General features: G+C 44.5%; 1 protein-coding gene across 5 annotated transcripts in view; it reads right to left on the reverse strand.

Annotated features, from left to right (window-relative positions):
* TBL1XR1 (TBL1X/Y related 1) overlaps positions 1–22,377 on the reverse strand; it is a 177,677-nt gene extending 155,300 nt beyond the window's left edge. For 2 of the 5 annotated variants that reach the window (XM_009239551.4, XM_002814299.6), the window contains exon 1: positions 21,160–21,310. The gene's annotated coding sequence lies outside the window, so the exon portion shown is untranslated. Of the gene's footprint in view, positions 1–21,159; positions 21,311–21,941 lie in introns of those variants that run through there. The other 3 variants (XM_054553018.2, XM_024244458.3, XM_063722351.1) reach the window with 3 other exon arrangements.
* Positions 22,378–22,812: the final 435 nt, after the last annotated feature.

Below are 22,812 nucleotides of genomic sequence, written 5' to 3' on the forward strand. Positions count from 1 at the left end.
CTAGTTTGCAATACTCCAAGAACTACTGGTGTCATTCGCACCTATTACACTACTACCAGCTCAACTTTCTCCCCTGTCCAGAGCTAAGGCCCTTCCCTCCCAAATCCTCATCTCATCCTTCACACACTACACATCCAAGGTTGAAACATAATCCTGCCGTTCCGTTTAAAAATCCTTCACTAGTTCCTATTACGGTCAGAAGAATGTCCTTAGGCACAGCAAAGAAGTCACTTTATGATATGAGCCCTGCTTACCAATTTCCAGCTCCTTCTCATCACTTACCAACTTAAAAACTGTACGCTAGACATAAACCAAACTGTTTGCCAGAAAAGACCAAGCTGCTTGGCATCTTTATTCCCTGATACCTGCCTTCTTCTCATGTCTTATTTTTTATGGTAAATTTGTTTTAATGTACACTGGTTCTCAATTAGCACTTAATATAAGCAGCTCCTGAAACTTATTTTAGTATTTAAAAGATTATAAATGTGAATAACATTGTATCGTACTACTTAACATAGTTTTAGTACACAATTTCTAAGACAAAACAAAATAAAAGCTTAGCTGCTGAAGAACTGGCTTTGACATTCAGGAATCATAATATGAAAATAAAGATACTAAAGGAAAAAAATCATTCTCAAAAATGTGTTTGGTGATATTATTTTAATTCTCTCTTCCATGAAACGGAATGTAACAAACGCACCTGAACTCACAAGTTTAATGAATAAAATAGAAGTTTCCTCTTCAGATATCTAAAAAATATTTTCAGACTAACGTATTCAAAATTGAGAACGTGCCTGGAAAACGTAAATGTTTTAAGAAAAACCAGTGCAGGCAGAGATCAGTATTGTACACACTCCCTGTAATTTGGGTGAACACACTTAATTTTTTAAATTATATATGCAATCAGAGGGTTAAAGAGCATTAGGTCCAGAAAAAACCTCTCAGAGATTCATTCAACACAATGTGTTAAAGATGAAGCAACTGAAACCCAGAAACAAATCTCTTAAGTCACAAAATGCTTATTCTACATGGCAACCCATTTACTTATTTTGGTGGCCTGATGAAGCATTAAAATAATAAGTTATACAGGCCGGGCGCGGTGGCTCACGCCTGTAATCCTAGCACTTTGTGAGGCCGAGGCAGGCGGATCACGAGGTCAGGAGATCGAGACCATCCTGACTAACACGGTGAAACCTCATCTCTACTAAAAATACAAAAATTAGCCGAGCGTGGTGGCAGGCGCCTGTAGTCCCAGCTACTCAGGAGGCTGAGGCAGGAGAATGGCGGGTGAACCCAGGAGACAGAGCTTGCAGTGAGCCAAGATCGCGCCACTGCACTCCAGCCTGGGCGACAGAGCAAGACTCTGTCTCTTAAAAAAAATAATAATAATTAAAATAAATAAATAAATAAATAAATTTGCAGCACTGACATCTGGGGGAAAATAAAAAAAGTAAAATAAATAAAAAATAAATAAAATAAGTTGTTCAGAGTATGTAACTTGTTAATTTTCTTGTTTTTTGTTTTTGAGATGGAGTCTCGCTCTGTCGCCCAGGCTGGAATGCAGTGGTGCGATCTCGGCTCACTGCAACACCTCCGCCTCCTGGGCTCAAGCGATTCTCCTGCCTCAGCCTCCCGAGTAGCTGGGATTACAGGCTTGTGCCACCGTGCCTGGCTAATTTTTGTATTTTTAATGGAGACGGAATTTCTCCATGTTGGCCAGGCTGGTCTCGAACTCCTGACCTCAGGTGATCCACCCACCTCGGCCTCCCAAAGTACTGGGAAATACATGTGTGAGCCACTGGTTAATTTTCTTAAATGCTAATATTATTTAAATCTTTGATTATGGCTGGGCACGCTGGCTCACACCTGTAATCCCAGCACTTTGGGAGGCCGAGGCGGGTGAATCACTTGAGGTCAAGAGTTCAAGACCAGCCCAGCCAACATGGAGAAACCCCATCTCTACTAAAAACACAAAAAATTAGCCAGGCGTGATGGCGCATGCCTGTAATCCCAGCTATTCAGGAGGCTGAGGCAGCAAAGTCACTTGAGCACGGGAGGCAGAGGTTGCAGTGAGCCAAGATTGCACCATTGCACTCCAGCCTGGGCAAAAGAAAAACTCCGTCTCAAAAAAGGAATTAAAAAATTAGCTGGCTATGGTGGCACACGTCTGTAGTCTCAGCTACTGAGGAGGCTGGGGTTGGAGGATTCCTTGAGCCCAGGAGGTCAAGGCTGCAGGGAGCAGTGATCGCACCACTTTACTCCAGCTTGGGCAACAAAGGGAAGCCATCTCAATTTTTTAAAAAAGGAAAATGGCAGGGCTGTTGACAGAGATTACTGGTAGCATCCAAATGGGTCTGGTTCTGGTTGCTCCTAAATCCCAGCTGACTCAATGCTCTTCCCAATCAGTCCACTTTTGGATTCCACATGCCAATGCCAATGAATCCCCTTTTTAACTTAAGCCAAAAGTTTGCATGAAGTTTCTATCATATAACTAAAGGAGTTCTGACCCATGCACTTTGGGAGTCCAAAGCAGGCAGATCACGAGGTCAGGAGTTCGAGACCAGCCTGACCAACACGGTGAAACCCCATCTCTACTAAAAATACAAAAATTAACCAGGTGTGGTGGCGTACGCCCATAATCCCAGCTACTCAGGAGGCTGAAGAAGGAGAATCACTTGAACCCAGGAGGCAGAGGTTGCAGTGAACCAAGATCGCGCCATTGCACTCCAGCCTAGGCGACAGAGCAAGACTCCATCTCAAAAAAAATAAAAATAAAAATAAAACATTAACTTATCATTTATGATTATCATCAGTACAAAGCATATTTTCAGACTGGTCCATCAATTATCCATTTACCCGTTTTTGCTATTATTTGACTCAATTGCCATCTTTAAGTACGGCACTCATATATGTCCCTGGGCTTCCAAATTCAAACATTTAGTAAAACCTCTTCTGACCCTCCCCTAAATGCTGACCTTTTAATAAATTATTTCCAGTATTCTAATTATAAGGATGAACCAATTTAAGACTACCAGCTAATCATGAAAACATACCTAAGACAACAATCCACTCAAGTATTTATTACGAACCTGCTAGGTCCTGTTCTAGGTAGCTGCAGACAGAATGACACATAAAATAGAGCCCCTCCCTGTTCTCATGCAGTTTAAATTCTGGAGGGAAGTTTTAAAAAAAAAATGATCAAAGTTACTTCAGAGAGACAAAACTGCAACGTGGAGAGTAAGGGTCTTATGGCTGAAAACTGCCGCGGGTGGGCAGTAATTTCCGTGTAACCTCTCTGAGGTGTTGGCATTGGAACTGAGAGTGAATGACATAAAAGAATCAGCTATATAACAATCTCAGGGCAGAGTATGAGGCAAAGAACAAAGTAATTAAGACGCTGAGACAGGAATAAGCTTGTTCAGTGGGTGTGGAGCTGGAATGGCTGGGCACGGTGAACAAGGTGAAACAAGATAAGGTTTGTGAGGTGGCCAGGGGCCAGATCACATGGCAGAGGTTGGGGAGGAGGGACCCTCATAGGCTAAGATGTTTGAACTTTATACTGAGTGTGATCAAAAACCCTTGAAGGAATGGGAAAGAGAAGAAAATGACATTTACTGGGCATCTAATGTAGTACCAGATTTTAAAAATAAGTATAAATGTTTCTTCTGTGCATTCTATAAAACAATATATGCATTCCTGGAAAACTTGACTTTATACAGTCCCATGCTAAAAGTAACAAGCACTTTATGAGAAAAAAAAAGGAAGACCATCCCTATGCCACTTTGTAACCAAAATATTAACAAAAGCAATGTGAATAAAAATACAAATAAAAATGTTTAATATTGAGTTCCTAATAAAGATACAACTTTCAGGTGAAGGAAGCACACTAAGCGGGTAATTCCAGCACTTTGGGATGCCAAGGCAGGCAGATCACCTGAGGTCAGGAGTTCGAGACCAGCTTGACCAACATGGAGAAGCCCTAATTATACAGGAATCCAGCCATCGATTGGAAAAATAAAGGAGATGGGACCATATTTTAAGACAAATTGTGGAAAAGGTTCCAGGATCAAACTGGGTAGGGTATAAATATTCTTCACCCATGGAACTGCTGTGGTTTCTTTTCTTTTATAACCTGATTACCAGCCAGGCACAGTGGTTCACGCCCGTAACCCCAGCACTTTGGGAGGCCGAGGCTGGTGGATCACCTGAGATGAGGAGATCGAGACCATCCTGGCTAACACGGTGAAACCCCATCTCTACTAAAAATACAAAAATTAGCTGGGTATGGTGGCGGGTGCCTGTAATCCCAGCTACTCGGGAGGCAGAGGCAGGAGAACTGCTTGAACCCAGGAGGCGGCGATTGCGGTGAGCCAAGATCACGCCATTGCACTCCAGCCTGGGCAACAAGAGTGAAACTACATCTCAAAAAAAAAAAAAAAAAGATACTTGGGGCTGTGAAGAGATGGGGGAGAATCGCACAAGCCCCTCCAAAAACTTCAAAGACTAAAAACATGGCCAAACTAGGCCAACAGGAAGAATTCACAAGTGGCCACCATGGCTTGTTTCATTCAGCTCTTAGTGTACTTTGAGCTCGACTATTGTTACCTGATGCAAAACATGAATACGCTGGGGAAAATCACGTATGAACCAGAGCAATTTCCTTGTTGTACTGACATAATTCTCCTGTTTACCAATTACATATGAGCCTATTCCGGATACAGACACACGCTGGAGCACAACCAAGTATTCTTTTAACTTATGGTATCTCTTTTATTCTAACTAAATTCTTAAGAGATAAGTCACGGCATTTTGCAAATACGGGAACTGAAGCTCAAGAGAGGCAAGTAAAATGTATCCAAAGTTTCTCCTAGGAGTGAAGCTAAAGGTTGCAGAAGTTATTCCTAAACCCAACCTCAAACTTGCAACTACTCTTGGGAGGGCTTCAAACCAAGACGTTTCAATTCTACCATGTGCATTCACCATATTTATCAAAGACCATTAGTATGCTGTTATGGTTCCTGTCATTACCAGTTTTCACTTGTAACAAGTCACTTCTATGTTGATTTGTCAGAACAAAGGAGCCAACCAACCGATGTATCTACTAGCAAAATACACATGAATCATCTGGAAGAAAACGCAAGAAAGGCAAATGAGGCTAGATAAAATAAGGCAGCCAGATTCACCAGCATATCTGACACAAAAAAGGGAACAAACCAAGTAGAGAAGCAACAAATTAAAAAACATACCCACTACAGGCTGGGTGCCTGTAAGTGGCATTACAGTCGCTCACGCCTGTAATCCCAGCACTTTGGGAGGCCAAGGCAGGCAATCACGAGGTCAGGAGATCGAGACCATCCTGGCCAACATGGTGAAACCCTATCTCTACTAAAACACAAAAAGTTAGCCAGGCATGGTGGCACATGCCTGTAATCCCAGCTACTTGGGAGGCTGGGGCAGGAGAACTGCCTGAACCCGGGAGGCGTGGGTTGCAGTGAGCTGAGATCGCGCCACTGCACTCCAGCCTGGCGACGGAGCAAGACTCTGTCTCAAAAAAAAAAGCATACGCACTACAAGAAACAGAGCCCAGAGATACAAAAGATTAAAATACCTACTTTAATCTACAGATAAGTAAACAAAGGGTAAAAAAGGGAAAAGCCCATAATACATTTATTCCCCCCCCCCCCATTTAATAGTACCTTGTCTGTTTTAACAACATTCAGAGGAAAACGAAAATGTTACTCATTTAAATATTACTATCCTTCGAGTTTTTTTAATCTGCTGACAAATTTTTAAAACTTTTATTTTTAAATATTTTTTAGAATATCACTAAAATATTGTTGCAATCATTTTAAGTTCAAAGCTTTAAAACCGAAAATCCTATATTCTCTGACAGTAAATTCTGGTTTCTAGAAAGTAGCTCAAAGACAAATGCGTCATCCTCTACTCTGGAAGGTTCCAAATGATAACAGAATCAAATCTACCAAGACCCCTCATCCCAAGATGATTACCAAGATCTCAGATTACCCTGGAATTTTTTTTTGAGACGGAGTTTTGCTCGTCACCCAGGCTGGAGTGCAATGACGTGATCTCAGCTCACTGCAACCTCTGCCTCCTGGGTTCAAGGGCTTCTCCTGCCTCAGCCTCCGGAGTAGCTATGATTACAAGCCACCACGCCCTGCTAATTTTTTGTATTTTTAGTAGAGACGGGGGGTTTCACCATGTTGGTCAGGCTGGTCTTGAACTCCTGACCTCAGGTGATCCACCCACCTCAGCTTACCACCAAGTACTAGGATTAGAGGCATGACCCATGGCACTGGGCCCCAGACCCGCTATCCTGGATATTTTCATCAGTTAGCTAGAAGTAGAGGATGTTGCCTCAGCTCACTCTGACAACTCGGTGTTGCCATCACCTACTCCCATTTCTTCCAACTCTAAACCCCCTCTATTCTCCAACTCTGTCTTGTCGCAACTTATTGTCATTAAATGAAAATCTGAACTGGCACAGGTGTAATCTCAGCACTCTGGGAGGCCAAGGTGGGTGGATCACTTGAGGCCAGGTGTTCCAGACCAGCCTGGCCAACACGGTGAAACCCCATCTCTACTAGTAATACAAAAATTAGCCACGCGTGGTGGTACACGCCTGTAATCCCAGCTACTCAGGAGGCTGAGGGATGAGAATCACCTGAACTCAGGAGGTGGAGGTTACAGTAAGCCAAGAGCATACCACCACACTCCAGCCTGAGTGACACAGCCAGACTCTGTCTTAAAAAAAAAAAAAAAAAAAAAAAAAGAACGCCTCTGCCAGCCTACATTCAACAGTAGAAAACACAAGATGTCCCCATGCTAGATTGTGGTAGATTCCATGCTAGCAGATCAGGAGAGGAGGAGGTCGGAAAGAACCAATCTGGGCCACAGAATCACTTGTGCAACTGGTTTAAAGAGACAAAGGGCACAGAGTGTACACATCCTTTGACCTCTGAGGGAAAACCACAGTCAAAGAGAAGGGCAGCAGTAGATGTATGGACTGGGTATGCAAGACCATGAATCAGAAAAAAAGCCAGGCAAGAATCATATGCCAGTTATCAGGTAAACGTAAGGGTTCAAGTTAGGGGAAAAAAAAAAAAACAAAAAACACCACACACACACACACACACACACACACACACACACACACACACACACGATGAAGGGTCTCAAGAGACTGCAGAGTACATAAATATCAGGAAGAAGTGGGCAAGCCCAAATAACACCCTAATTCAGGTTTAACTGCTACGGTCAGGCCAAGGTCTTTGAATCTTTTACCCACATTCTGAGTATATTCCTTGTTTCTCCTAGCAAGTTCTACGCTGTTATCAAGCCAAAAAGATTCTGCAGATGACAAAAACCAAAGAGCAGGGTGCTAGGTTATCAAGCAGACCCTCAAAATTCTTACAGCACAGCCAGTCCCGGTGGCTCATGCCTATTGTAATCCCAGCAGTTTGGGAAGCCACAGTAGGTGGATCACTTGAGCCCAGGAGTTCAAGACCAGCCTGGGCAACATAGGGAGACCCCCATCTCTACCAAGCAACACAAAAATTAGCCGGGAATGGTGGCGTAGTAGTCCCAGATACTCAAGAGGCTGAGGTGACACGACCACCTGAGCCTGGGGAGGTCAGGACTGCAGTGAGCCATGACCGTGCCACTGCCCTCCAGCCTGGGTGACAGAGTAAGATCCTGTCTCAAAAAAAGGAGAAAACTCTGACAGCAGGAACACAGTAAGTTCGAAGGACAATTAATTTGTGAAACTGGATGTATCTCCTTTCCAGTTTTGTATATGTGAATCACTCACAAAAGTAACAAGAGTCTACTGTACTAGCAAACCTAAACCTCAGTCAGAGCCTCATGGGATTCAACTCAACAAGCGAAAGGCTAAAGAGTGTCAGGCACTGTACCAGATGCTGAGGGTCAAGATGGGTGAGAGACACCTGTCTTCAAGAAGGATCTCTGCCTAGTGAGATGAGACAACAAATAACTCTCAATCAAGGAGAGGCCTTTGCTAGAAACAGATGACTAGTGGTCATCACTGGCAAGGATGTTAATTTAAGACTGTCACGGAAAGAAGCTTAATGCTTAATCTTCAATCAAATAGTGTAACTTCATGCAGGCAACATGTTATGGCATGTAAATTTTTTTAAAACAATTATCCAAACTTCTTCTTTAATGGGATATAAGAAACGTTATATAATGGTCATTCTTCTAAGTACTGTCCTTTATGAGAAGCATTCAGGGTTCCTAAGCCACAGCTGTTCAGATTTTCCCTCCAAAACTCTTAAATTTACTTTTAAGAGCAATCAAAATTCCTTATCATTTGTATCTTACTTCTTATGTATGCCTTACAAAATTGAGGCACCATAACTTCAGAATCCTCATACAGCTTCAGAATACAACCTAAAGACATTAGCACCAATAAATGTTAACTCATCCATGCTCTGTCATTCAGAACGTCGATGTTTCTCATTCTCAGTACTGACTCTAAATCCATAAAAGTAGAAAAGTACGATTCTATACTCCTTTGAACGAGTACTTTCTAAATTCACTGAATAAAATTAAGTAATAAAATTCATTTAGGTTTATAAAAGCATGTTTTTAAATGAAGAGTATAGAAAACGTGTGTGCATAAGTTCCTGATAACCTTTCAGTTATTTCTGCATGTATACATACCCTATGTTGTGCCATATGGATTTTTAGTGAGAATCCATATTAACGTTTGTGTAAAATTTAACATGTATATTTGAAGTGACTGATAAAGCAGTTGTCAGTTGTCAACAAGAGCAGTGTTGCCTGGAGAAAAGTAGGGATTCCACTCCAGAAAGCAAAAATTTTTTTGAGACAGAGTTTCACTCCTTAACCCAGGCTGGAGTGCAGTGGCGCGATCTTGGCTCACTGCAACCTCTGCCTCCCGGGTTCAAGTGATTCTCCTGCCTCAGCCTCCGCAGCTGGGATTACAGGCGCCCGCCACCACACCTTGCGAATTTTTTTCTCAAACTCCTGACCTCAGGTGATCCACCCACCTCAGCCTTCCAAAGTGCTGGGATTACAGGCATGAGCCACCGCGCCCAGCCAAAAAACTTTATTTTTAAGAAAGGTACAATCTTCTTTTTTTTCTTGAAACATCTAATCGTCCGGGCGTGGTGGCTCACACCTGTAATCCCAGCACTTCGGGAGACCGAGGCAAGTGGATCACCCGAAGTCAGGAGCTCGAGACCAGCTCTTCACCACGGTAACATACCGAGAGTTCACTGCCAAAAATGAGACAGACTCTCCTACCTAGTCTCCTGTTACTGCTGAGAAGAGGGCCACGACAGTGCCCTCAAAGGCAGGCTAGTGTCAAAGTCACAGTGCAGCAGAATTCTGTGCACAAAAACAGGTGCTCCCTTTCTCTGAGGTTGTTCCAGTTGAAGTTGAAAATGAGCACAACTAGAAGGCAAGCCCCTTTACTGGTAAACTAAATAGCCAACGAAAAGCTGCAAGTGACACAATTACAAATGACACCAACTGCAACCAAAAATAGCATTAAAATCTAATATATCTGTCACCGTGACATCAATAACACATACATCTAAGTTTGTAAGTCATGAGAGGATCGGTGCAGTATCAGAAGCCATAGTTCCACAAATCCCGTTGTGCCAAATACTACAATTATTAAAATCAACCACTATGAGAACCCCAATATTCACCTAATGTCCAAACCCTTGGCAAAGCAATACCTTTGAAATAAGACAAAATGTAGTATTTCTGGATAACCAAAACCTCCTAAAGTTTGCACTAAATTATTTTCTAAGTATCAAGCTTGGATAGGATTCAAAATTCACCAGTTGGCCAGATGCAGTGGCTCACACCTGTAATCTCAGCACTTTGGGAGGCTGAGGCCAGTGGATCACCTTAGGTCAGGAGTTCAAGACCAGCTTGTCCAACATGGTGAAATCCCGTCTCTACTAAAAATACAAAATTAGCCAGGTATGGTGGCACACGCCTGTAGTCCCAGCCACTCGGGAGGCTGAGACAGGAGAATCACTTGAACCTTGGAGGCAGAGGCTGCAGTAAGCCGATCGCACCACTGCACTCCAGCCTGGATGAGACAGAGCAAGACTGTGGCTCAAAAAAAATTAAAAAAATTCATCACTGATTCACCACTGGTCTAAGGACCCAGTCATGAAACAGAAACAACACTTGTTAATCATACCACTACTCTAATTCTGCCACCAAGTCTGAAAAATGAAAATAAGTGTTTACAGAAATATACAGTTACAGCTCTTTAAGAACTGACTGAAAAGCACAGGAGAAATTAACATCATTTTCCCCCTTCTTTTGACCATCCTATTCAAATCCAAAGAAATAAAGTTTTTAAAAGCTTAACCAGATGCGATTTTTCAATTATTTTTTTTTCAAAATGGTAATACGAACATCAACAGTTCAAAAGGTTACACATGAAAATAAGTCTCTCTGACATCTGACTACATAATCTACCCACCCCAACAGCATTGTTTTCAGTCTCTTCCACAGCTTTCTAGAGTCACTCTAAGCACACACAACAAGCATATATAAATACACATATACTCATACACACTGTATTACATGTGTCCGCCTTTCCAGTCTTCTACCCCTTAAGTTAAAATAGCAGTCAACCGGCCAGGGGCAGTGGCTCACGTCAGTAATTTCAGCACTTTGGGAGGCCAAGGAGGGTGGATCACTTGAGGTCAGGAGTTCAAGACCAGCCTGGCCAACATGGCGAAACCCCGTTTCTACTTAAGTACAAAAAAAATTAGCTGAGCATGGTGGCATGAGCCTGTAATCCCAGCTACTCAGGATGCTGAGGCAGGAGCATCACTTGGACCCAGGAGGCGGAGGTCACCGTGAGCCAAGATCAACGCCATTGCACTCCAGTCTGGGTGACAGAACGAGACTGTCTCAAAAAAAAAAAAAACAAAAAAAAAACAGTATTTTCTGACCCTTTGTCTTTTCATTTAAAAGTATCTTTGAGAAGATCCTTTATCTATTAACAAAAAAATCAAACACCAAATCTAAATAAATATACAAAAGCAGCATTGGCTGGGTGCAGCAGCTCACACCAATAATCCCAACACTTTGGGAGGCAGGAGGACTGCTTGAGCCCAGGAGTGCGAGACCAGCCTGGGCAACATAGTGAGATCCTGTCTCTACAAAAAATTAAAAATAAAAAATTGGCTGGGCATGGTGCTGCTCTTCTGTAGTCCTACCTACTCAGGAGGCTGAGGTAGGAGGACTGCTTAAGCCCAGGAGTTGGAGGCTAAAGTGAGCCATGTTCACACCACTGCACTCCAGCCTAGGTGACAGAGCAAGATCCTGCCTCAAATAAATAAATAAATAAATAAATATAAATAAATAAAGGAAAAATTCACACAGAGACATCTCTCACCAGGTGTCAAAACTAGTGACCTCTGCCAGCAGGACACAAGGAAGTCCAAGGTCAAAGATGTATTCCCATGATACACCTGGGGTTTTTTTTGCACAAGAACACAATACAATAACAGTCTGCACTCCTAACCCCAGCCTATAATTTTACAAATGTATATCAGTTACTAAAGAGGACAGAGAACAGTAATTTAAAAAAAACCCATCATTTCACTAGGGGAAAAATCTTAAGCATGTATATTACATTGTTATATGAATGAGTGCCAAAGAGCACTGCTACAGCTACAAATCGTATCCTAAAATCCTTATTTTTGATAAGTTCTACCCCATAAAAAGGTAATTGCAGAAAAAGAAAAAAAAGATAAATTCATTATCTATTCTCATTACCTTATTTCAGAAACCCAAAGTAGATGAGTCAATTGCCTTATACTGTGAGTTAATAACATATGATAGCCATCAAACAGAAATGTAGCAACATTAGTATACACTCTTCCCAATTAGCCTGTTGAAATTAAAGAAAGAGAATAAAACATCTCTCCCTAACCCGTAAACTGTGTTCTATTCACAATTGAAGGTAACCACTAAAATATGTTATTACTATACCCCATCCGGTAAGGTGTTTGCTTATGCTCATGTCACATACTTTCCAGACTATCATTCTATGAAAGGCTGTAGATTTTTAGTCCTTAAATACTCTAAAAAAATTTTCCACGTAGATCCCCCTCAAAACTCATAAAATTGAAATCATGGCCAGGCGCGGTGGCTCATGCCTGTAATCCCAGCACTTTGGGAGGCTGAGGCTGGCAGATCACTTAAAAGTCAGGAGTTCGGCCGGGCACGGTGGCTCACGCCTGTAATCCCAGCACTTTGGGAGGCCGAGGTGGGCGGATCACAAGGTCAGGAGATCGAGACCATCCTGGCTAACACGGTGAAACCCCATCTCTACTAAAAACACAAAAAAATTAGCCGGGCGTGGTGGTGGGCCCCTGTAGTCCCAGCTACTCGGGAGGCTGAGGCAAGAGAATGGCATGAACCCGGGAGGCGGAGCGTGCCATGAGCCGAGATCGTGCCACTGTACTCCAGACTGGGCAACAGAGCGAGACTCTGTCTCAAAAAAAAAAAAAAGGCAGGAGTTCGAGACCAACCTGGCCAACCTGGCCAAACCCTATCTCTACTAAAAATACAAAAATTAGCCACGTGTGGTGGCAGGCGCCTGTAATCCCAGCTGCTCAGGAGACTGAGGCAGGGAGAATCGCTTGAACCCGGGAGGCAGAGGTTGCAGTGAACCAAGATTGTGCTATTGCACTCCAGCCTGGACAAGAGAAAGACTCCATCTCAAAAAAAAAAAAAAAAAAAAGAATCCTAGAATCTTAATAAAGGAATTGAAGTGTGGAGAATACGCATTCAATTCAAGTATTTGCACAAATAAGAGAACTTCAGGTAACATTTCATCTGATCACCTTAATAGACATTTATAGAAGCTAAGTGATTTACTCATGTAACCATGGCTTTACAAAGAATTGGTTTAAAAATACTTGTTTGCTTAATATTAGACCCATGTTAAAATGCTACCCCATTCAAGCAGATGCAAACTAAGAACAAAAAACAAAAGCATCCACTCAAAAACTGAGTCACTGATTGTCTCTTTACAATGTCCCGCTCTCCACTGTGCTGAAAAAGACACAATGAGAAGAAAAGAGAAACACAAAAGGTATCGGGAAAAAAAGCACTTACTGATTCCACATCCAATCTCAGAAAAAATACCGAAGATATCAAATAGACTGATACCTAGTTTGTTAAAAAGTTAAAAAAAAAAAAAAATCCACCATTTTAAGGTAATTAAAATTTTTAAACATTAAAAAAAAAAAAAAAAAGCTTCAGAGTCCAGAGTACAATTTCCTTTTTTTTTTTTTTTTTTTGAGATGGAGTCTCGCTCTATTGCCCAGGCAGGAATACAGTGGCACGATCTCAGCTCATGGCAACCTCCACCTCCCGGGTTCAGGCTAGCAGGTAGCTGGGATTACAGGCACATGCCACCACGTCCGGCTAATTTTTGTATTTTTAGTAGAGACAGGGTTTTACCATGTTGGTCAGGCTGGTCTCGAACTCCTGACCTCGTGATCCATCCACCTCGGCCTCCCAAAGTGCTGGGATTACAGGCATGAGCCGCCGCGCCCAGCCCAGAGAATACAATTTCATATAAAAAAGAATTACTGTCCAGGCACAGTGGCTCATGCCTGTAATCCCACCAGCACTTTGGGAGGCCAAGGTGGGCGGATCACCTGAGGTCAGAGGTTCAAACCAGCCTGGCCAACATGGCGAAACTCCGTCTCTACTAAAAATACAAAATTAGCTAGGCGTGGTGGCACATGCCTGTAATCCCAGCTAGAGGCAGGAGAACTGCTTGAACCTGGGAGGTGGAGGGTGCAGTGAGCCGAAATTGCGCCACTGCACTCCAGCCTGGGCAACAAGAGCAAACCTCTGTCAAAAAAAAGAAATTACTCTATTAAGATACTGGAATGACCATCTCTGACCCTTGCTCCCCAAAGTTTTCTGTTTTTTAAATTCTACCTCCTGAAACCTTCAATAAAGGGGAAAATACGTGGCAAACTTCACAGTTTAAATGTTCAACAGGTATTCCTCCTCCCTCATCCCTCAAACCTATTCATTTCACATAAATCTCCTGAATCTGGGTACTCTATGGTTACTAAAATGTATTAACCTTTCAGCACAACCCTTACAGTCCACACTAATTCTGAGTTACAAATCTAAGCTCTCAGAAAGCAGAGCTTTCAATCTAACTCATTTTGTTTGATTCAAAATCATGTAGAAAAGCTTACATTCTATACATAAATATTAAAAATTTTGGCCGGGTGTGGTGGCTCATGCCTGTTATCCCAGCACTTGGGGAGGCCGACGCGGGTAGATCACGAGGTCAGGGGTTCGAGACCAGCCTGGCCAACATAACGAAACCCTATCTCTACCAAAAATACAAAAAAATTAGCTGGGCATGGTGGCACGTTCCTGTAGTCCCAGCTACTCAGGAGGCTGAGGCAGTAGAATCACTTGAACCCAGGAGGTGGAGATTGCAGTGAGCCAAGATCATGCCACTGCACTCCAGCTTAGGCAACAGAATGAGTCTTTGTCTCAAAATAAAAATAAAAAATAACAATTTCAGGCCAGGTACGGTGGCTCACGCCTATAATCCCAGCACTTTGGGAAGCCGAGGTGGGCAGATCACAAGGCCCAGAGTTCGAGACCAGCCTGGCCAACAAGGTGATATCCCATCTCTACTAAAAATACAAAAATTAGCTGGGCGTGGTGGTACACGTCTGTTAGTCCCAGCACTTTGGGAGGCCGAGGTGCATGGATCACCTGAAGTCAGGAATTCAAGACCAGCCTAGCCAACATGGTGAAACCCCATCTCTACGAAAATTACAAAAAAATTAGCCGGGCATGGTGGCCAGCACCTGTAATCCCAGCTACTTGGGAGGCTAAGGCAGGAGAATCGCTTGAACCCAGGGGGCGGAGGTTGCAGTGAGCCAAGAATGTGCCATTGCACTCCAGCCTGGGCAACAAGAGTGGAACTCTGTCTCAAAAAAAAAAAAAAAAGAGTCCAAAATCTCAAGCATCATTATACCTAACTACCTGAAACATACATAACCAGATAAAGTCAACTTACTGTGACACAATTCCTAACTAGACTAGGTTTTCCCCCAATACTGTGGCTACTATTCCAGAATTAAAAGGGCAAAGCCATCCATTTTCTTTTTTTGTGTGTGTGACAGAGTTTATGCTGTTGTTGCCCAGGCTGGAGTGCAGTGGAGCAATCTCAGCTCACTGCAGCCTCCGCCTCCCAGGTTCAAGCTATTCTCCTGCCTCAACCTCCTGAGTAGCTAGGATTATAGGCGTGCGCCACCACTCCCAGCTAATTTTTTGTATTTTTAGTAGAGACGCATTTTATCATGTTAGCCAGGCTGGTCTCAAACTCCTGACCTCAGGTGATCCACCCGCCTGGGCCTCCCAAAGTGCAGGGATTACAGGCGTGAGCCACCGTGCCCAGCCAAAACCATCCATTTTCATCTAAGAAACTAACAAATTTTTCTTCCTTCGCAACTCTGGCAGCATTAAGATTTAAATGAACAGTTAAATGCGACTATAGCACACCTCAGTCTTTAAGGTCTAACTCAAAAAGAAGATGCTGCCACATTACAGTGGAACAGGGCTGTCACTGCTCCCATTTTAACACAGGCCCTCACAATCCATTTTAACATGAAAATGGTATTAAGAACTCTGCCAAATGCTAGAAGGAAAAAGGTCCATCCCTTCAAGAAATGTAACATCGTAGTTGGGGCAACAAAACAATAAACAGTTACGGGATTTGTGATCTTCATTAACTGCAATGGAATCTCAGAGAAGAAATATCCTGAGTCAGGATGGCCAGAAAAGGATTCATGGAAGAAGGGGGACTGAAACTAGGCTATAAGAAGGACAAAGAAAAGAACAGCATGCACAAAAGCAAAGTAGTGAGTATGGCAAAAACTTACAGTATTTGAGAGGCCAGCAAGAATCCCAACTAAGAGTGAGAAATAAAGCTGAATAGGTAGAATGGAACCCTCTTAAAAGCCAGACTGAAGCATACAAATTCAATCCAGTTGGCAAAGAGAATCCATTATGGGTTCTCCAGCAGGGGAACTGACAAGATGAAACCAGTACTTTAAATAAATTACACTGTCAGTAGTTACAGAAGATAAAATGAATAAGAAAGGTTGCTCAGGGCAACCAAATAAAAACTTAATAATCCAGACCTACAACCATTTCATTCATTGAGAAGACAGACTGCTAGGTAACAACACTGGCCTAGAATTCACACAAACACGGCCTAAATTCCTGCTCTGTCCCCTACTACCTGAGCCTCAATTTTCTCACTGTTAAATTCAGGCATCAGCACTCAGACTGTCACAGTACTTGTCAAAGCACCTGTACAGTCCTGATACGTAGAATTTTGACTATTAGTAAAGTGAACACTAGTGCTAAATTAAGTATGGTTAAAAATGGGAAGTAAACATAAGACAAGGCTCATAGAGGAACTGAACTTCCAAGGACAACTATCTGGACAGCAGCTGATAATACGGAAAAGAATACACAGATAAAAGGCGGTCAGGAAAAATAAAATAAAACCACCTACCCAAAGTAATCACTACAGCCTAAAAGGCAGACCCTAGGTTCTGCTGGACCCAAGCCTTGAAAGAGTTCCCTTTGTATTTAAAGAGTTTGCCTGGCACGGTGGCTCATGCCGGTAATCCCAGCACTTTGGGAGGCCGAGGGGGGCGGTCAGGAGTTCGAGACCCGTCTGACCAACATGGTGAAACCCCATCTCTACTAAAGATACAAGAAATTAGCCAGGCAAGTGACAGGCCCCTGTAATCCCAGCAACTTGGGAGGCTGAGGTAGGGGAATCACTTGAACCCGGGAGGCAGAGGCTGCAGTGAGCCGAGATCGCACCATTGCACTCCAGCATGGGAGACAGAGCAAGACTCTGTTTAAAAAAAAAACAGAGTTGAAGATGGGTGCGGTGGCTCACGCCTGTAATCCCAGCACTTTGGGAGGCCAAAGCGGGCGGATCACAAGGTCAAGAGATGGACACCACATCGTGATCTCCATCTAAAACTACAAAAATTAGCTGGGCGTGGTGGCGCGTGCCTATAATCCCAGCTAGGAGGCTGAGGCAGGAGAATCGCTTGAACCCAGGAGGCGCGAGGTTGCAGTGAGAGGAGATCGCGCCACTGCACTCCAACCTGGGCGACAAAGTGAGACTTCATCTCAAAAAAAAAAAAAGAAAGTTGAAAAATGTTTCAAATGGTGCAAGTAAGCTTAAGAAGTCCAACCCAGATGACAGGATAGCAACAAAGGCATGCAAAAAAGATCCACCACCGTACCTACACCAATCATGTAAATTATTCATGGTATATGTAAGCCTTAAACCACAACTTTAAGAGTAAAAAAACTAAGCTAAGTTTACTTCGAATGGGTTACTCAGGAAATAGAGCTATCAAATCCTTCCTATGAGATTATGCCCATACTAAAATAAGTAACAAGCAAATAAAATGTAATACAAAGAAACAAACTTCAAAAATCAAACCTATCAGGAGCAACTTACACTTACAGGATGCTTAGAATGTCAACCATTGTTCTAAGTACCTCACACATATTAACTCAATCTTCTTAACTCTATGAAGTTGACTGCCCCCTTACACAGATGAAGAAACTAAAACACATGAGGGCCAGGCACAGTGTGGCTCATGCCTGTAATCCCAGCCCTTTGGGGGGCCGAGGCGGGCATGTTACCTGAGGTCAGGAGTTCAAGACCAGCCTGGCCAACATGGTGAAACCCCATCTCTACTAAAAATACAAAACTTAGCCGGGAGTGGTGGCAGGCACCTGTAATCCCAGCTACTCGGGAGGCAGGCAGAAGAATCACTTGAACCCAGGAGGCGGAGATTGCAGTGAGCCAAGATCGCGCCACTGCACTCCAGCCTGGGCAACAGAGCGAAACTCCGTCTCAAAAAAATAAAATACAATAAAATTTTAAAAAATAAATAAAACGCATGAGGAGCTACTACCCCAACATCACAGCTAGTAAAGGACAGAGCCTGAGTATGAAATCACTGTAACCACTATGCTACAACACAAAGACTTCAATGATTTTTCTTACAAATTGTTTGTGTTTGTTTGTTTTTGAGAGGGTGTCTCCCTCTATCGCCCAGGCTGGAGTGCAATGGTGCGATCTTGGCTCACTGCAACCTCCACCTCCTGGGTTCAAGCAATTCTCCCGCCTCAGCCTCCCGAGTAGCTGGGACTACAGGTACCCGCCACCACGCCCAGCTAATTTGTGTATTTTCACGATGTTGGCCAAGATGGTCTCAATCTCTTGACCTCGTGATCCGCCCGCCTCGGCCTTCCAAAGTGCTGGGATTACAGGCGTGAGCCACTGCGCCCAGCAAGACTGCATCTTATTAAACTGGTGCTAGAGAATTCAGCACAATGATATGAGTTCTATCAATTTCATTTACCCATGCAATCACTTGACCCAGTTAGTACGGATGCTCAACTATAGATCATAAACTTGATTAGAAACACAAGTTTTTGGAAGGATATCTATACGGATCAAGACTAACAAAACAGCTGGGAAAATTCCGCAGATTCAGTCATCTAAGACAGACCCAGGTTTGAATCCTAGTGTTCGTTTAATCATTTTGTGGCCTTCAACAAGAGAATTAACTTCTTTGCACCTCTGTTTCATCATCCACAAAAAAAGCCCAACACTATCTACCTCATAGGATTAGCCTAGGGTATAAACAGCATAGAAAGCACGTCACACCTCCTAGAGCATAGCCCAGAGCACCTAGTCCCTCTCCTCTGGCTCTATGGTTACAGGGCAATTAATTGCACTCTTACCGAATCCAGTCCCAGAGGGGTAAACAGCCAAATCTCTCCAGCATTAGCTCTCTCAGAGTCTTTTCTTTTTAACTTCAAGTTTCTATTGGTGGTAGAGCAGGAGATACCACCTTCGTGGTACCTAAACTGAACGATACTCAACAATTCTTTACTACACAGCTCTAGGGTCCTAGCCCTCTTCTACTACCAGAATGTCTGAGCACAAAGTATAAATGTCTCGTGTTAGCTGCTTTCCTTTTTTGCATTTCAGTGACTTATACTGTAAATGTTATTTGTGAAATGAGTCCAATTCACACGCACTAGAAAAATACAAGTTCTAGTGAATGCCAATGTTTCTGCCATGCCTCTCCCCTGACTTCCTACCATTCACATTCTTCTCTATTCTTTTTATATAAATGACACCAAAAATTGAACAAACCCAACAAATTATTTCAACCAACTTCATCAAAATGTGTCAAGTCAGGAATTCTTTATAATAGTACTGCTACAAGTTGTACAAGGGAGATTCCTTTGTCAGCTACTCGTCTGACAAGGTTGTATATATACTGCACTAATAGATTTAATCAACAAGTTGACGTTCAAAAGGTCTGTTAATACATTTCCTTTTATCAGTAACCCTTATATTTATATTATCTTCTGTTAGCTTGAAAGGCTCCTGGAACACAGGAAGCAGTTACCTCTAGTTCTTTCGGGAGACTGGTGTCATGGTAATCATGCAAAACCTTTAGTTAGGTGTCGAGAATACAAATATCAAAAAGATTCTTAGACAAACTATTAAAATGCTTAACAATTCTTTGAAGCAACCAATGCAAAAACATCATCTCTGCAAGGGGCCACTCCATTTACCACCAGTGTCTCCCACATTAATACCCAAAACTGGTATATGTTAAAAGAAAAATGTCTTATAAACTGACGGTGAGCTTTGCAACAATTTTTATGCCATTAACATGTCACTTTATTAAGTTCCTTAACAGTAAGAAAAACTTTTCCCAGGCACATAGTTTTCATCCCCCATACAGTTTAGTATTTTGTCCTGTAGATCGGATTCTAACAACTCAAACGTCAAAAAAATAGTAGTTATTTATGAATTTAATGATTGTGATTACATACATCTCAGTGCAGGATCGGGTTGAAAAAAATCGTATTCCAAACAAGAAAACCTGGATTTAAGAGCAAGAAGCCTAATCACACATCACACGCCTAACTGCTCTCAGGCATACTTTCTTCCTGCAGCCCCTCCCCCATAGGTAAATGCTAACTATTTCTAGAACTCTCAACAATTTGGGAAGCTTGCCATCAACTCCCATGATACCACCGAACACACACCATGTTTTCAGGGAGACAAAGGTGCCCTACTTCCCCAGACTATAAACTATTAAAATGGTGAGAACATACAATCCCAGGAAGTCGGCATTACTAAAATACATCAATGTAGCATGGGTCTTATTTTAACAAAAATGAAAATGAATCACACTGGAAAACCCAAACAGTCACTCGTATCTTCAACGTGTAATCGAAATTATTTATTCCAAGTTGTTTCAGGTAAGTGGATGAAGACACCACGAGGGCCTTATTATCCAAACTGGTGAAGGAGCCTTTAGGAAAAACGGAGGGGGAAGAAGATCCAATTATATGAGGTGGGGGGGTGGAGAAACCATTCAGTCTTAAAATTCAGACTAAAAATAACCTGTCATTTTCACCCACCACATTTTATTAACAAGCTTGTTTAAGATCAGCATACGGTTCCTGTTTGGAAAACAAGAAAGTCAATAGTAAACTTTCCTAAGTCAACTATAAATCACATAGGTACTAAAACTCTTCACCCCTGGTGCCTGCACAGTCCAAGATTTCAAGTAAACTCCAGACATTGAGAACACCTAATTTTTAACTAGTTTCCAACATTTCTCATTTGTAATCACCAAATTATCTTAGAGACACTTAGATAACCTAACAAAGAGAGCATTTTTTAAAAGCCACAACCCAAATTTTACATGAAATACACCATTTTCACAACCTAAATTTAATCCCGGTTGCCACTGCGAAGTGATGCCTGTTTCAGCAAATTAAGAACTTCCAAAAATACTGAACACGTTAACACATGCATGGCTTCTCTCGAGCTGCCATTTAAGATTAATATTCCACTTAATAAAAGTCTGCTTCTGTTCAAAAAATTAAATCGGTTGCAAAGAGGAAGTTACCGAGAAACCACCCTCACAACGTGGCCTTTACACTGTCAGAAAATAACGTGACTCTGTGCCACCCAAAACTTACCAGGAAGCTGGCAATAACTTTGCCAATTCTACACTCCTGAACCCAACTTCAAAGAGCCTCCACCAAATACCTCCTTAAGACGATAAAAAGCACTAAGTTACAAATAAACACGTCCCGGAGCAAGGCCCGGCTGCCGCGCGCCCCTCCCCCGGCCGGCGCCCCCGCCCCGGACGCGCGGCCCCAACAGCCGCCCGCAGCCCCTAGCACGCCGGCCGGGGTCGCCGCGCCCGGGCCGGGGACGCGCCCGGGGAGGGGAGATTTCCATTGCCGCCCGAGGTTTCACAAAATAGCATGCACCGAAAAGCTCCTTCTCCTCTGCTAAAAATAGGCTATAAAGGAGTCGGCCTCATGATGGCTCCTTGATTCAATTTGCTGCAAATCCTTTCCTGAAAGCCTCCCTCCCTCAAACACACACGCACAAAAAGGGGGTGTAAATGCACGAAGGGAGGAAGAGGGGGAGAAGGCCGAGGTGCACATTTTCGGGGACAACATAATTAGGGTGAGGATCCCCCGAGACCAGGAAAGGCTAGGGGGGTGGGCAGGCACGTGAGCATTTCAAAGAAACCTGAGAGAGGAAAATGGGGGGATGGGGGCGCCCCAAGTGCCCTCCTTGCCTTCCCTTCCCCCACGCAAGCCCAGTTCCCCCAAGGGCCAAGTTGAAAAATGCATGTTCCACTCGCGCCCATCCCCCCGCGGCCCAGCGCCCCCGGCCGCCTCTGGTCCGCGCCCCCCGCCCAGGCCCCCGGCCGCCCCCACTCCAGGGTCCGGCCCCCAGCGCTTACCTGGAAACGGTGGCCTCCAACGCCGCTCCCCCCTCCCGGGAATGGAGGCACAAGGAAATTCCCCTCCTCGCCGCCGCCGCCACCGCCTCCAACCACCCCCAAAATAACCCCTCCGGGGGGTGAGAGGCAATTATAACCCCAGCGAGCGGAGGGCGCGGGGGATGGGCGCCGGGCGGGCGGGGGCGGGGAGCGCGGCGCGGGTCCCCAGGTGGCGAGCGGAGGTGCTCCCGCCGCGGGGGGAGGGGCGGGGGCGCACGCGGCCGGCGGCGGGGGGAGGCGGCGCGCGGGGGAAGGGCGCGAGCGGGGAGAGGAATTGAGGCAGAAGGTAAAAGCTGTTACTAAGGGAAAGAGCCAAACGGTTCGGAGCAGCCAACGGCTCAGACACTCAACACTGGGGAGAGAGGAATGGGGACCAGCCAGGCACAAATGAGCTCGCGAGGCCTGCGGCGGCGGCGGCGGCGGCCGCGCAGCAAAACAAACCCGAGCGGCCTGCGCCGGGCGGGCGGGCGAGCGGGCGGGCGGGCGCGCGGGGGAGGGGCCGGCGGGGGAGGGGCGCCGCGGACGCCGGGAGGCGGCGGCGGCGCGGCGGGGGGGGCTCCAGCGGCCGCGCTCCTCTCTCTCCCGGCCCGCTCCGGCGGCACCGGGGGCTGGGCTGTGCGGCGCATTCTTTTAAAAATCAGGCGAGCCCCGCGGGCACTCGAAGGCGCCTCGGGGCCCCGGGCCGCCCGCCCCGCCCCCACCGCCGCGGGCCGGCCTGGGTGTGCTCGGGTGTGGGCCGCTGGGCCGGAGACGGGTGGGGGCGGGGAGGCCCGCGCGGTGGCCGGGGTGGAGCCGCCGGCGAAGTTTCCCAAGGAGGCCGCGGGCTCCCGCG

This window comes from Pongo abelii, chromosome 2, assembly GCF_028885655.2.
Source record: "Pongo abelii isolate AG06213 chromosome 2, NHGRI_mPonAbe1-v2.0_pri, whole genome shotgun sequence".
NCBI classification, from domain to species: domain Eukaryota; kingdom Metazoa; phylum Chordata; class Mammalia; order Primates; family Hominidae; genus Pongo; species Pongo abelii.